Raw genomic sequence first — 17,188 nt, 5'->3', positions numbered from 1 at the left:
TTTGTAATTTAATAGATTTATTTTATTTTAATTACAAATGTATAATAGGAAATTATGAAATTTTTTATGTAATTTATTTATTTCGGAGTTCCTTGAAGACGGTGTCACTCAAGGAAGACGATACATAAAGACGGTGTTACCTCGAGATGCGTGACAAAACCGAAGTTCAAGGGACCAATGGAGTTGGTTTCCGAATTTGTAATAGTTAATTAGATTTACTTTTTTTAGGAAGGCCATACTAGGATTTATTTATTATGCTTTGCATTTTATTTATATGTTGCATGCATCGCTAAATCGCCAAAACTAAAATATGCATTATCTTTTTATCGAGTATATCGACCGTGTCAATTACAATTATCGTAGTTCACCGCTTTAGTTCACTTAAAACGTGATAGATAATAAATTGACATGACCTCTCGCTAAAACAAACAATTGAGACTGAGCCTTACCAAAAAGTTGAAACCATGAAAACCTATTTCGCGAGGGAGTGCACTCGGCCATCCCGGGGTACAAACCTTGTTACGTAGGGCAAGTGGGTGATAAATGTCTATCCACCGAATTCGTATTGATAAGGGTTCCATCTGCTATCCCGTGCCCAAGTTAATGTGAATTTGGATCATGGACACATTTATTCGAAATTTGGATTGAACTGAACAAAAGTTTTTGATAAGGGTTTCATCGGCCATCCCGTGCCCTTGTCGGATGTGTTTTGGGCTATAGATAAATATTAGATTAATTTTATCGACCGAGAGTTCTAAAAGTAGAATCGATTAAAGAGTTAGTCCACCGAGTTATATTGATAAGGGTTCCATCGGCTATCCCGTGCCCAAGTTAATATGAATTTGGATCTCGGAATCATTTATCATAGTTGGGTAGAGGTCACTATGTAAATGCTTTACTTGTTATTTAAAAGTATTAATAAAACGATAAATGTTATGTTTTCCACTATTCCGTTATTATATTGTTCTACTTCTTTACCACAATTCATATACGATATCATTTCGATTCAAAACTCCATTAAATCATCGTAACTAAAAGACAAATATGAATTTGCTTCTAAAACCTCAAATGAACCATTGCTAAGGATCTCTTGTAAAGAGTATAGACAAAAGTTATTCATTATCAAACAGGTTTTTGATTCTTGACTAACACATCTACTTACAATGAATTGTTTCTAATTTTGGTAACTAGATTTGTTGGAAATCAAAATTGACCAAAATACCGCAACCACTTCAATGAAAGTTTTAAGACTAAAACAAACGAATGAAGAGTAGTCTTCATGAAATCCAATTTTGTTTCTCTAAGCAAAGACTCATAGAAATAAGTGGGAGCATTCTCTTAAACCGTTAAGATGGGATGAGGTTCCAAGAATTAAAGATTATAATGGAATTGATACAAGGTAATGTTAAAAGTAAAGTTATTGAGAATAACGATACTAAACCTATCAATCCCGACCGATAAAGTTTCCATTGTCTTAATTATTGGACACTAGAAAGGAAACTACCCCAATTTATTGAAGAATCAACAAGTTAGTTGTGGGACATCTAATGGGACCTTCTTCTTTAAATGTTTATTTGATTGACATAAGTTTTGCTAGTACCATTTCGTCAATATTAGAAACCGATGGTGGTTTTCATCATTGCATGTGATACATAGGATGATTAGAATATGACGACTAGCATCAAATAATGTCGAGAGATAGAGTCATTGTGAACTCAATCTAGTTTTGGGTTTAGAGTTGTACTTAATTGTGACTATTAAGTGCATAAACTCTAAATAAGAATATAAACTTGTTAAGATACAAAAGAGGTTTCACTTTTGTGACCCTATACACCACGATTTGATGAATGGCTAGCCCATTATCAAGGTGATTATATTCTAAACCAAACTAGAATGATATATCATGTAGATGATGCAAGACTCAAATTGGTAACCCAAGATTAAACCTTAGATTTTGGAATGATGAACGCAAAGAGTTATCGAGTACTCTTGAAACCATTAGATTGTTAATCTTATGGTATATGCGTATCTTGTATTCAAAGCAAGATGTCTCGTGCCTTTTGGTTGAAAAGGAGATCGAGATTGTAAATCATTGATCCAAAATAGGTTGATCATTTTCTTTTACCAACGATTTAGGTTGACACTAATGTGTTCACTTAATAAGGTAAATACAGAAATCTTTGAAGAAGTTCAAATGTTCAAAGAAGCACGATTTAATCGTGATGGGATAATCAAAGTGAAGACTTTGATATAAGCCAAAGGAAATGTGATATAGTATCACAAGTTAATCTCTCTAAGCACGCATTATGGAATAATGTGTGATTGAATAAAGAAATCAAACGCTATTCGATACGGTTTGGACTTCAATCAAGTTACTTTGAGTTACTTGATCCTTTTGGGGATTTTATCATTTTGTCTAGATTATTTTTCCACTAAATCTAAAACAAATCATATGAGATATGAAATGATAGGGTACCATGTTTGTAAACTTTCACAAGAAACAAATGCTCATTTTTCCTTTTCAATTATCACGAGTTCGACAGGTTTGAGGCTCGTGAAGCTGTCTTTCTAAAATACAAGTTTATTTCTAGAAGACAGAGTGGGAGAAATTATTCAAGAGCCACAAAGAATGTTATGTCGCAAGAAACTGGTCTTTCTTGGCTACATGAGACGTTTTGTGTAAGACGTTGTTTCTTCAAAACCTAGGAGGTTAAAGTTATCACTTGTTGAAGATGATGAATAACTGTTTCGTTTAGAAAGCAAAGAGCTTGCAACTTACAAAGAAATTGTTTGATTCAAGTTAATTACTTCTGGAAAGTAATGAACATATGACTTACATGAGAGTGTTTAAGTCACAACTCAATACAAGGCTTATAGCCATAAAAATCCAAAATGAAAGGCTTGATTAGTGACAAAGGGTTTTGCACTAATAAAGAGAGATTTCAAAGCTTGATTGGTTGCAAAAGATTTTGCACTAGTTGAAATGCTTAAGTATATTTGGATCTTCTTAGGGATTGTGTTTCATTATGATGATATACATATAGCAAGTGAATCTAAAACCCACTTCTTCAATTAGAAGGAATGTATTCAATACATGTCATGAGTTTTATAGATTCTTACAATCCTAAGATAATGTGAAACTTAAGAGAGGGTCTTAAGTAGGACATCAATGAGTTGGAATCAATGTTTTGATCATGTTATAAAACTTTTCTCGATAAGTCGAGAAGTTGGGTTTATACTTTGAGTTTAGTGGGAGTTACGGAAATTTTATTTAGTCTTATATGTGGATGACATATTGATCATTGGGAATGATTTAAGACTTTTGGAGTATTATAATACATCTTTAATATCCGGATTTATGAAGATAAATCTACTTGATATTAAAGTCAAATAAGAAGTCTTATGTTGATAAGATTCATGACTAGTTCAATCAAATTGAACATATTTGATTGATTCCATTTGCTTCCGCTGCCGAATCAACTAAATAGGAAATGATGTATAACACTTCATATACTTTGAGTATGATGAATTGTTTCAAATCGAATTTAAGTAATAGTTACCAAGTAAGCCATAAAGATTACCCTTAAGTGCTTGCATAAACATTGATGTGACCATAATTAGCGCATATTTAGCCCCCGAATTAGCCTTGTTCCCATGCTTTTTAGTGCATATTTGGGTCATTTATTATCTTTAGTTCTTTGTTTTGCATATTCTTTGAGATTTTGATCCCTTGGAAGGAAAGGAGTAAGAATCTTGCATTTTCATGGCAAAACGAGACTAAATTGATCGAATTCAATGACCAGGCATCAAGGAGAGACAAGATTAGAAGGCCTTTGTACATATTATAGTAGATGAGCAATGTTGAGAAACGATACTTGAGTCCCCGAGGAAATCCCCAAGGATTTTATGAAGAAAAGGGAAGAAAAGAAGAACAAATATTGCTGAGGTACAATCCGAGCGGATTGTCTACAATCCGGCCGTCCTCCACAAGCACAATCCGTGCGTCTTCTGCCAAAGACGCCCAGACAACAGCCACTGAATCCGCCCGGATTCCCCTGAAGACGCTCGTCTTCCCCTGCCTGAATCCGCCCGTCCCGACTCCAATACGCACGGATTCCAGTACAGCGCAATTTCGTCTTCTCCAAGCTACAAAGAAAGAAGCCCTTCCTTCGAAAAATACCGGCTCCTCCCTGCTCAATCTAAAAAGTGTAATTACTAGTTTAGCCCTTAGTTAACCCTAATGCATCCCCCTAATTTCCACTATAAATACCCCATTAGTCTAATTAGAATAGCATGTTCTTCTTATCAATTCTTAGTGTAGTTAATATCAATAAAATCTCTCTTTAGTTTTGTAATCAACAATTAATCAAGTTTTAATACAAGTTTTATTTCCTTAATCTCTCTTTTGTTCATCCTTTATTTTGGGTAATTGAAGATTATTTGGGTTATTATTGGGAGATTGACAACCTCTCAATCAAGCATCAAGTACTTCTTTTATCTTTGCTTTATTATTGGAATCATTAGTAGGTATAATCCTCTTAATCCCTCTTTAATTATTGTTAATTACTTTCATTTGTTCATCATGTTTCATTTTGTTGGTATGATTGACAACCTTGCTAGCATGATCAACATGATAATGAGTGAGTAGTCACCTAGCTAGGGTTAATGGGTAATTAGGGGAAACCAACATGGGGAATGATTCATGCTTAAATTAATATGCTTTCATGGTTTATTTGCTTGCTTGTTTTGATCTCAACTCATGCACATGTTATGTTTGATGAAATGCGAGCCTATGAATCCATGCATTTTTTACCCATCACCTATCTTTTCAATGAGACTTGTAAGACATAAACCAACTCGAGTCTCATTAGACCATGCATGTTGTTGAGTAGGGAAGATTAAGTCGACTTGTAGGTGTTGTACAATCTAATCGATTCGGCTCCGGGACCCAAACTTTCCTAGGACTGTAAGATATAACCCAACTAAATCCATCACAACAATAATTGCTTGCTTATAATTTGAGAACATGTTTGTATGATCAAATCCCATGATTCCCCTATGACCCCATGACACCCTAGTGCTTTTAATCAATTGTTTACAACCCTTTTAATTCATCTTGCTTGTTTACTTTCATTGCTATTTAGTTTAGTGACCTTCTACATCAACCCAAATTGTGACACCCCTAAGACACCACTAGTTTCAATAGAAATCTCATCTCAATTTCCGTCCCTTGGGATCCGACCTTTACTTGCCTCTTTACTAATTGTAGACTTGTTTGTGAAGTTATAAATTGTGTTTTGATTCGGACGTGACCCAACGACAACATCTATTCAATTGTGAACACGAAACGGACCGATCAAAAATGGCGCCGTTGCCGGGGACGGTGTTATCTTGATTTAGATTTTCTTATATTGTTATTAGTTGTGTCTTTCTTTGCCTTGCAGAAGTAAAACTCCTCAAGGTTTGTTCTAATTGTTTTCAAGTTGTTTGATATTTTGCATGTCTAGAAGGTCACAAGGTGATTTGTTACCTTTTGATCGTGAAATTGAAAGAACTTTGACAACCAATAGAAGACTTGCTAGGAGGAATTTGAGAGGTATTAGTGAGGTTGTAGATATTCAACCAACTATTGAGTTCATCAACCCTTTTGCAAGAGAAGGTGAGGAGAACCCAACACAAAATCAACCACAAAATCAACCCACAATGCCTAAGTTTTCATCACATTCCGTACCTACCGAGGAGAACCTACCAAATGGTACTCCCACACCACAACATCTAACCGGAAATTTTATTGCCAAATCCGCATTTATCCAATTAGTCGAAATGAGCCAATTTGGGGGGATGCCTAGTGAAGACCCTCACTCTCATATGGAGGCTTTTTGTGACTATTGTGATGCGATTTCTCAAACCGGTGTAACTCAAGACCAAATTCGATGGGTCTTATTTCCTTTTTCTCTAATTGGCACCGCCAAACAATGGTTGAAAGGCCTTGATAAGGCTACTCTCGGAATAGATTCTTGGAAGAAGTTGGCTCTAGCTTTCTACAAAAAATTCTACCCACCGGAAAAGACTAACATGCTAAGAGCTCAAATTACGGGTTTTAAGCAAAGGGATGAAGAATCTTTGTATGAAGCTTGGGAGCGGTTCAAGGGAATTTGTCGCTCATGTCCTCACCATGGACTTAGCGAATGGTTCTTGGTACAACAATTTTGGAATGGTCTTTATGAAGATTCAAGAAATATCCTTAACATGGGATCGAATGGGATGTTCACCGAGGTTGATGACAACCAAACTTGGAGCAAAATTGAAGAGATGGCAATCCATAACTCACAATATAGTAGGCCTCGCAAGGCTACTAGAGGAGGAAAGCACGAAGTGGACGCTGTTACTCAATTAGGTGCTCAACTTAGCTCCCATATCGATACTATTAACTTGAAGTTCGAGAAAGCAATGTCTAGACTTGAAGAAGTCTCAAAATCACCAAAGCATCATGTTAATGCCATGACGGCATCTTCATCAATCCCAAGTGGGATATGTGAGAATTGTGGAACTTTGGGACATGACCAAAGTGAATGTAGGGGAACAAATGAACAAGTGAATGCTTTCCAAGCATACAAGAGTGGTACCCCTTATTCCAACTATTACAATGAAAACACCAAATTCCATCCAAATCTCTCATACAAAAGCCAAAATGTTCAAAACCCTCAAACAACATACACCCCACCTCCCATGAGAAACCAAAATCAAAGACCCTTTTACAATCAAAACCAAGGGTACCAAAATCAAAATCCATACAATCACCAAAATGACCAAGGTTTTGATGTTCAAAATGTTGGAATATGTGTCCTCCGACAATAATGCGATCACGACTGTTGATCATGATGATCACATGTTTAAGTCTCATTAAAATGAATGCAATTGGGAAGTAATATTGTTACTGTCAACTGGTCAACATATATCGGTAATGATTGGCTGACTAGAGTTTGACATTACTGTCGTGTGACGGTGGTGATCAGTTGACCCCCTTGGTCATACCTAAAGGGCAATACTCTTAATTGATTATTTAATTAATCGTATAATGTTACGAGTTAATTAAATTACTTGAAAATTGACGGACGATTTTGGAAGTATAATTTACGTATCAAATTGAAATGTGAATAAATGAGATACGGTCTGAGTAATCAAATTGTATAATTACTCGGATGAAATAATTGTTTAATGTAACAATTAAATTGAATGAATTATTATAAATACAATCTGTTGTGATTTATAAAATGGTAAAAAATTTTGGCACAAGTAATTATGAAATTACTAAGTGTGGACAGCGGGCCGCCCACGGGGGCGCTTGGTGGGAAACGGGGACAAGCGTTTGCATTTTGTATGGAGTCGCCACCAATTTTTATGGGAAATTGGAACCGTTCGAATACCTCGTGTCATGTCAAGACACAAAGTAGTGACATGAACACTAAGCAATCGTTACCCTTAGCATTCTATGTCTAGAATGACTCTCGTGGATGCCAATGAACACGGGTGCTCACGGAGATCTGGAGTAAGGGGTGAGGGTACGTATTAGGAAGCTCTTTTGATCGAACACCTAATCCCGCCCGCCTCGATAGCGGCCTCTACTAATGATAAGGGAAGTTTATTCGTACTCGATATATCGTCGGTTATATGCATGCAATGCAACATCCAAGTTTTAATCCTAACATGTGAAGATTTAACTAAGTCGGTTGACACGTAATTAGCATACAATTGGGTCGAAGTAGGATTTAATGCTCAATTTCATGTGAAAGCATACAAATGATACAAAACAATAAAGATTACAATGATAGAAAATTACAATAATTACATTGGGATAGGCGATTTATGTCGAAAATACCTTTAAAACGGATAATTTGAGAAAAAGGAATAAGAGAAATAAAAGAAACAAATAAATAAATTAACGAATAGAAATCAAGTGATAATACGAATATTAGTTAATTAATTACGTAGACTAATTAAACTAGGTCAAGGCAGAAAAGGAGTTCGAGAGACGAGCTCAACTGGAACAGCGCAGCGAGATGCGCCCCTCCGGAAGAGGCGCAACATGTGCTGCGTGTTTCAAGGGTGAGTTCTGGCGTAATGGCGGAAGCTAACAAATCGTTAATGTTAATTGTTAATTTTAATGGATCGATTGATGATATTACTCGGATGAAAGTGATTAACAGGATTATTTACATATGAAGGGGTCATAAAAACAGCAAAACATGAATGAGACGGATGCTAATGAATTAATTACATGAAGGGACGATGTTAATGAATGAGATCAATAAACAACTAAACAAACTAATTAATTGATTAGACTAAACATGATGAATATGACGAATTGACAATGAATATGGATGCAAATATACCAAAGATAAATTCCAGAAACTCAATATTGATGAAATTGAATCTCTAAAACTCGGATTGAATATTAATGACGAAAACCCGCAAATATTGATTACTTGGGATTTAAGTCGGATTTATGACAATTAAAACATGAACATGATGATGATTAAATATACATATGATTATTAAACTATCATGCGAACGAATTGACGAGAAACGAACAAGAAAGACGAATTACAGAGGACGAGGAAGAAGAAAAGAAGCAGCAGCTGGCGGCCTCACGAAGAGAGGCGCAGGAGCTGCGCTCCTTCAAGAGCGCGGCGATTCTTTGCGTCTTTTCTCGACGTCTGTCTACTGGAAATCCGCAAAAACAGGTTTTAAAGCACGGTTTTAGAAATCGGTTTTAATTAGATGTTTTCGACATAAACCTTACAATTGATACGAAAAGTAAAATACAATAAATAAAGATAATTATACACCCTCAGACTTACATGTTGACGAAACGAGATGAACTAAGATATCGACTAGTGAATGCTCGACGCGAATGCAAAGAGAGTGCCCTCGTAAGAGGAAAACGATTGATTAATTTAGATTGATTGAGTGTAGTTGGTCAAATTGGTCGGTCATGCAACGGAGAGGCTGGTACCCGGAAAGATCCGAGCTTACGTGGTCGGAAGTCCAAGCACGTAGGCGCCAATTAGTAAGAACGAAGTCTAGAATGCAAAGGGAGAAGAGAAGGGCGGACACTCGCGTGAGAAATATGAGGAACGAAGGCTCCTATTTATACTAATCACGCGGAGGAATAGGGTTTCGGAGACTCTTTGGAAGTGAATCTCGGAAAGATATAAAAAGGATACGTAAATCATGCAAAGAAGGGCTGGGAAAGGCGCGGCAGCCACTGCGTCCCTTGGAAGAGGCGCAGACTGCTTGCGTCTGTTCCCGAGAGGTTTTCCCTCTGAAGAAAGATTTCGCGTTTGAGTTATGGTAGGACGGAAATAATCCGATTATCTTGTGAATATTACGGGATATTATTTGCCAAAAGATAAAATTTGTGAAATATGGAATAGAAATATCCGGAACATTCCGAACATTCGACTCGGGATTTAACAATTATCGAAAATGGAGACGGTTTTTGACCGGACTCGAATGTACTCTAATTCTTGCCAAAACGACCGTATCCGGACGTAGATGACAACTAAGAGGTTGACATTAATATTTGAGCAATCACTTGACGATAATCTTACGAATTGTCACAAATCGTTCGCGTATCAAACATGCGGCCCAATCATCACCGGGTGGTTTGCGAGGGGTGCGGAAACGAGGTGTCTCTGAGCCCCCACTTTGACCGAGGCTTGGACAAGGCGAAAGTCAAAGTATAGCCATCAGTCAATCGAAGATTACAACCTGACGACTATGGCGACGCGAGGCGGCTTAAGGGGTCTGAGCCAAGGACCTGTCGTCGGGAACATTTTAGAGTCTGTCGACTATCGGGGAGGGTCGTTTAAAGTCCATTAGACTACATAAGGAAGCTCGCCAGCCATAAGAAGAGACCATACCTGAGACTTCTTCTCGAGATGCTTCCGGAGGTGCATAGGAGCTAAGGTTAAGCGTAGAAGCTAAGGTTAAGCGTAGGAGCTAAGGGTAAGACCTAAAAGATAAGTAAGGATTTGTGCTAGGGCGTGGGGACCCTAAAGGAAAGCATCAATGGGAAGGAGGCCTGAATATAGGTTCAACTTAAAGGGGTAACCAAGGTTTGGGTAAAGGAACTTCTGGAGAACGACACCCTGTCGAACTCCGCGGGGAAACACAAAATATAGTGAAAGCAGCAGGACGTCGGTAGAAACTGCTGGGAAATCCGCTTGCGTCGGTCTCAAGCGAACTCTGACAAAACTTGAGGTTGAATCTGCTTGCGTCGGTCTCAAGCGAACTCTTGTTGGGAATATATTGACGACTAGGAACATCTTGATCGTCGTGACAGAAATCCTGAGTGAGCAATACTGCAAAATACTATTGCGCCGGATATAAGGATATGAGCAATACTGCGAAATACTGCTGCGCTGGATATAATGATTCGAGCAATACTGCAAAATACTGCTGTGCGGATATAATGCGGGCCGGAACGAAAGAAAACCATCGAAACAGACCAAAAGAATATAATAGCGTTGAAGAAGAGGCGCACCAAAGATGGGCCCACAAATAACGAACTCATAAGGAATTTTTGAAAATTCGTATGGAGGGAACTCAAGGAAGAGGCGCAGCAAGAGCTGCGTCCTTTCCCCAATTTGGCTGTTTCCGCGTAAAAACGCGAAATCAGAAGGGTTTTATTCATTATTTCGAAACACATTTTCTTCAATTTCTTTCTCAAATCTTCACCATTTTCGTCGAGGTTTGATTCAAAAGCCTGCTTGAAATATGACTAATCGAGGTATGTGTCTTAATCTTGCATTAATCATCTACATTCGTCGAATTTTGAGCCGAAAATTCTAGGGTTTTCGACCCTTTTGATCGAAAATTTGGGGCTTTTCCCCCAAATAGATTTGCTTTGCCAAATTGATGCTAGAAATGGATAGTAGGCAATGTTAGGAACATAACCACGTATTTGCTTTGAATTTTCATCGAGTTTTGAGCCCTTGAGCGAATTTGAGACGGTTTTACAGCTGAACCGTAAATTGCTTCGAAAATAGCCTTAGGATTACCCATTGGCGGTGAAATTTGATATTTGGGACCCTTGGATGATGGGTAAACTTTCTGCCATCTCGAAATTTTAGTTTGTGACAGCTTTTCAGGACACCTTTCTAGGGCATAATCGCCGTTATAACGAAATGCTGCCGAATTTTCGACTCGAACCCGGAACTAGGCTTTGACTTGGACTTGATTTTGACCCAATTTATCACATGAGTGATTGGATTGGCGGGAATATGGCCAAAGATGGCCAGAAAGGGCAGTTTTTAGGGCTTTGGAGGCTCTAAAACTCCTTAACAAAGGCTTGTCGTCACGGGACGCGACCTAAATTTACTTTAATGTGCAGGTGATGAGGCTTCTACTTCTGGGAGGACTCCCATGGAGATAGACGTCGTTACGGTTGAGGAGGCTTTAGAGCAGGCCCTCACTGCTGCGGTGATGGCTACTGGAGACGAGGCTCACGAGGAGGAGGCCGTCGAGGAGGAGGAGGAGGAGGAGGCCCCGAGACGGGCCAACGTCAGGCGAGGAGGTCGTCAGCTGAGGGGAGCTCCTACATGGGCTGAGACCTGGGAGAGTAGGCACCTTGTGTTGGCTGCAGAGGGTCACCTGTCCTACAGGACAGTGAAGAGCTTGGTAAATAAGAATTCACTACTCATTACCTATTCTCTTTCGTTCTTTTTTGTCCAAATTTCTTGCAAATTTCCATTCAAAACTAAAGATAGCTTTGTTTCAAATCATAATAGGAGGCCGGGAACATCAGGTCGTTCTCGGGTTACACGACAGCGATGGAGCACTACGAGCGGCTGTCGGCGGAGGAGAGGGCCATGATCGAGCGCGGAGCGTTCGGCCCTCTGGTTCAGGTTTGGAGGGATATCGTGAAGAGGAAGTTGCGGGCCAACCTTAGCCTGGTCCGCGCTTTCTTGAATCGATTCTGGGATACGACTTCCACGTTTCACCTGCCTTTTGGTGAGGTGGGAGTTACTCTGGAGGATTACGGCATGATTTCAGTCCGCCGCGTGGGACCGAGGAGATGGTGTGGCGGAGAGCGCTATGAGAGCGGATTCGGCCGAGGCGAGGAGGTTGATCGGGCGGAGCTTGCCGCCGAAGGTCTGTTGCGATCTTGCGAGCTTGGTACCCGCACCTACGTCCGAGACTACTTTGCGGGGAAGACCCGGCGTTGGTGACGATCGATGGGAGGGAGACTGCTCCTCCTCCTTGTACCGGTGAGCGAGAGAGCTCGTCACGTGGCTTTGGTGGTTCTTGTCTTCGATTTACCTCGGAGACAAGGGCGAGAGGCTATCGACGAAGCTTCTTCCCTTTCTTTTCGACCGAGTTCCCTAGGGCGTTGGGACCGGGTCACTTTCTTGGTTTTGCGGTCCTCATCCGCTTCATGAGGGCCATGGTTCGTCCGGAGTTGATGGAGAAGGGGACTTCTCCTGGCGCTGTCGGACCTGGACTACTGTTGGAGGTATGAACCTTTCTTTAGCCCAAAGCCAATTCTTTTCTTTGTTGAATCACGAAAGATCGTTATTGATTATTTTGTTTTATAGGCATGGGTGTATTCTTACTTCCCGAGTCTCGCGCCCAAGAGGACAGAGCCGCTGGAGAAGGCCTATCCCGTGGTGAGGGATTGGGTGGTGTGCCGAACGAAGAGCAAGCGCTCTTCTCACAATGTGTACCGGCGGGATGTGAACGCTCTTCAGCTGAGCAGCGTGAGTATCCCACTCGTATTTATATTTCTTGTCCTTTGCTTCCACTTGATCATAGGAATGATTTTTTTCCTTAACTTATTGCAGTGGGTGCCCAGACCTTGGGCGGAGTACGCTGGAGCGCCTCCTTTTGTCGCTGAGGTCCTTCGACCTAGGAGCTCGAGTCGGCTGCTGTTGTGGACGTCGATGGGTCCTGTGTGGTATCTGGGCGAGCGTTTGGCTCGTCAGTGCTCTCGGGGCGCGTTGACGGTTCCTATTGACCCTCCGAGGACGATGTTCAGGGAGCCTTCCGAGGCTGAGAGGGAGGCGAACCTGGCTGGTGCCAGTGGCGACGACCTTCTTCTGCCTGGCGAGGACTACTCGGCGTTCCTTTACGGGAGGTTGGCGTACTGGCCAGTAGTGGTGAGGATCCTTTATTTCCTTGATTTTGATTTCGGGAATTACGATGAAAGATCATCGATTAATGAGAGCTATTTGTCTTTGCAGGAGGTGGAGGCGGCGGGCATCGAGCCCCCAGTGTACCCCGAGACCTTCGAGTACACTGACGCGACTGGGAGGACGACGCTCTCCGAGTTGCGTGACTTTGACGTGGCCGTGACGGATGCTGGCCTAGACGACTGGCAGCATCTGATTCGGAGGGTGAGCCTCCAGCTTATATACCTTTCGTGTAAGAACACATTCGATTAAACTTGTTCGCCTTACTGAGACTTTCTTTTGAAATGCAGGTCGCGCCATCTCGGTTCGTGGCACTTTGGAGGGTGGCCAACCGGCTACGAGCTACCGCCATCGAGGCACTCGTCGGTGGTCGGGGTCGTCAGGTACGAACCTCGTTTGCTTTCTTTTGATTTTTGATTTTCAGTTTTGTTTGAGTTGATTGACATGAGCCAATTTCTTGTTTACAGGGTGACCGCGAGCTGGAGCGAGAGTTGGCCCAGTCTCGGGAGGAGACGGCTCGCTTGTCGAGGGAGCTCGAGTTTCGGGATGCCGAGATTGCTGCTCTTATGGCGAGGGTTGCTGAGTTGGAGGGTGCCCAGCAGTAGTTCCGCGTAGTTTTGTAGACTTGTACATCTGGACATTTGATTTTGAACATTTTCGGATTTGTTTGGGGCGCAAGCCCCGGTTACTTGGACTTTGGATTTGGTTCGGGCGCAAGCCCCGGTTGCTTGTACATTTGTATATATGATGGCCCGAGTGCCTTTCTTTCTTTGGGTTGTGTTGCTTGTACCTGCAGGTTAGTTCTTGAACAGTTTGGTAGACAACGGTTTACGCCGTCATGCTGCCGAAATTCACATGGAAATCACGCAAAACATATATTTTATACACATACGGTCTTAATTAGCGCAAAAAGAGACTCAAAAGGATACAAAAATGCAAAAAAAATGTCGGAAATGACCGGTTGTCGGGAATGACCGGACGGTAGGGAGGGTTACCCCCTAAAAAAAAGAAAAAGAGAAATCTACGAGTGTAGAAATGAAAATGTTGAAATTTGTTAAAAAAATGAAAACAAAAGAAAATGATTTCCTAAAAAATGAAATTAGAATGAAATGAAATTTATTTCCTAAAAATAAATAAATGAATTAGAATAATAAAATAAAATAAAAAGGTGCGATAAAAATGGCGAGTGTGTCGAGTCGCCTCGAAATGCGTGCCCGCGAATTCAGGAAGTTTGAAACATGGTAAACTGCTCGTATTTACCAAAATAAAATCCCGCAGGAATAGGAAATTATTCGTTATAGAATTAGGAAAGATCCAAACGCGGAAATCACAGAGAGTGAGCCTGGGGAAGAGGCGCAGCACGAGCTGCGTCGCTTTGAATAGGCGCAGCAGGAGCTGCGCCTGTTCCCAAGTTTGTCTCTCCTGGCGGATTTTGGAAACAGCACTTAGTATAAATAGAAGCGTCGACGAAGCTTTAAATCACATAATTCTTCCGTCTCTTCTCCGTTAATTTCATAAAAAACTCCCAAAATAAATTTTCAAGAGAAAATTTGTCATCATGAATACTTTGGAGATCCGCTTGAAGGAATGGACTAATGAATTCTCGAATATTGAGAAGCACGACATGGGTGCTCATAACCTTGGGTCTCTATTGAGTTTGAAACTCATTAAGGTGGTAAAACCGTTCTTGGATGCTTGCCTTGACTACTGGGACCCAAATTGTCATGTATTCGCGTTCCCTGGTGGTGATATTTGTCCTTTTCCGGAGGAAGTTGCTGCTATTGGTGGGTGGGACCCCGAGCATTTACCCGCCATTCCTTCCACTTCACAAGGGTATAAGAGCAAATTCAGAGACCTGCTTGGACTGGCCAGACTTGAGGTGGATCGCTTAGTTACCCCGAAAGGTGTGAGAATGTTGGACTTTGTAGACCGATTCATCAACAGGCTGACCCCACTGTCTCTTATGTCGCTAGGAGGAGAGCGTTTGGCTTTTGTTTGCTGCATGTGTACGTCTTCCATGGACACGTTGATGAAGATTTGCGAGGTGATCCCCGTCTTTTGGGTCTTATCGAACAAATGGAGTGCAGAGAGCCCAGCTTGTTTATGCTTAGGGAGATCATCTTGGGTTTGGATAATAGGAAATCCAACCGCGATCTGCCACTTTTGGGGAGTCCGTCATCCTACGGGTAAAAGACACCTTTTTTTTTTTTTTTTTTTTTTTTTTTTTTTTTTCGGGTGTCTAATACCTGCTTTTGGTAGGTTTGGCTTATGGGCGGCTCCACCGCTCGAGCCCCGGTTCATGCACTTTCCTATCATTCCGTATGATTGCGATGAGGACGCGGTTGTACATGGTGGACTTCACTCGGGTTTGTGACTATTGGAAGAACAAGTTGAAGAATGATGATGGCCCGTTGATTAGGTGGGTTGTACCATGGTGGCACCTCAAGTCATTCATTCGGGGTGTCTTCTTTGGATCCCACTAGGTCCGTGCGTATTCCGGGATTGGAGTTCATGGTATGCATTTTTCCGGAAAGATTGATGAGGCAAGTCGGGCTGAAGCAGACTATCCCGAGGCTTGATACCGTTCATGAGGCTGCCGTAGCGCTTACCACCGAGAGCCGAAGAGAGTGGGCTATCAAATGGGCCCAAAGGAACATGTGGTTCTTGATCTTCTCCGCCAATGCTTTGTGGGTGTCGGATTCCTATCCGAGGTGGAGAAAGGCGCAACCGGAAGAACGCGAGAGCGAGGAAACGCGAGCCTGTTGACTACAAGGTGCGCGAGGGAGAGAAAGAGAAGGAGAAGCATCGAGGAAGGAGAAGAAGAAGCTGGATTTGGTCATTCATCCTTGAAGAAATCAAAGACTACTCTGTTGCGGAAGTGGTGGTTGGTAAGAATGGAAGAGTCAGGCCTCGAGAAAGACCGTTGGTGATTAGGTCTGAAGTGGTGCAAGAGCGCCCGGCCCGAGGTCGTGACAAGAAGTATGACAAGAATGACAAGGGCAAGGGGAAGATGGAGGAATAGCCCGAGTCCTTATTTATTATTTGGTTATTATTATTATTGTTGTAATAAAAAGGAGGGATTTTTAGAATCCTAGCCTATTCTATTTATTTAACGTATTATTATTATTAGAAAATGAATGGAATAAAAAAGGTTAAATGGTTATGAAACCGTTGTGATTTTCTTTTATTATTCTTGTCGAATTTCAAATGCAATGCAAATGTCCTTCTATTTACATTTTAGGTATAATGGGTTGAATCCCGTGAAGGATTGCCTACGTATTCACTTAAAAAGCGAAATCAAACCCTTGCGCGTAGTTCGAGTAAATGTAAAAGAATAATTGTTCGAATCAAGAGCTTGTAATGAACATAGAAAATAAGCATGAGCTTTTGCTTGTTCTCAAGGTGCGAATTTAGTTTATTTGACGATATGAGGATGACAATCTTGTCAAAATGCAAGAGCATAGTGACACTTAGCTTATTTCAGCTTGGCCAGGGCCGTTTATTTAGTGCCACAAGAGCGACACATGGGTTTACGCGAGGCGCGTGTTTGTTCCTATTCTAGGCATAATATCGTTTCAGTTGGTCAAGGTTTGTGGGGTTTGAAAACTCATTCCCGTCTAGGTCTGTGACTCTAACCGCACCCCCTGGGAGTATGGATTTGACTAGATATGGTCCGGCCCAATTAGGTTTGAATTTTCCCCTTGGGTCGACAGGTAAAAGAGCTCTAACCGATTTGAGTACTAAGTCTCCTTCTTTGATGTTTCTTGGCCTAACCCTTTTGTTGAAAGCTCGTTTGATACGTGCTTCATATGTTTGGACATTGTGTAAGGCGCGTAGCCTACGTTCATCCAGGAGGATGAGTTCTTCATATCTATCCCTCTTCCAATCGGCTTCAGGGATTTGGCTTTCGAGTAGAATACGCAAGGATGGTATTTCTAGCTCGACTGGTTGTACGGCCTCCATGCCGTAGGTCAAATAGAAAGGAGTAGCCC

General features: G+C 41.1%; 1 non-coding gene across 1 annotated transcript; it reads right to left on the bottom strand.

Moving 5' to 3' along the window:
- Nucleotides 1-6,075: 6,075 nt before the first annotated feature.
- LOC141598052 (small nucleolar RNA R71) lies at nt 6,076-6,182 on the bottom strand. The gene has a single exon (XR_012523255.1). It is a non-coding gene; the product is annotated as a small nucleolar RNA R71 (small nucleolar RNA).
- Between the last annotated feature and the right edge of the window lie 11,006 nt (nt 6,183-17,188).

The sequence above is a fragment of the Silene latifolia genome, chromosome 8 (assembly GCF_048544455.1).
Source record: "Silene latifolia isolate original U9 population chromosome 8, ASM4854445v1, whole genome shotgun sequence".
Taxonomy (NCBI): Eukaryota; Viridiplantae; Streptophyta; class Magnoliopsida; order Caryophyllales; family Caryophyllaceae; genus Silene; species Silene latifolia.
This window is presented reverse-complemented; position numbering and strand designations above follow the sequence as displayed.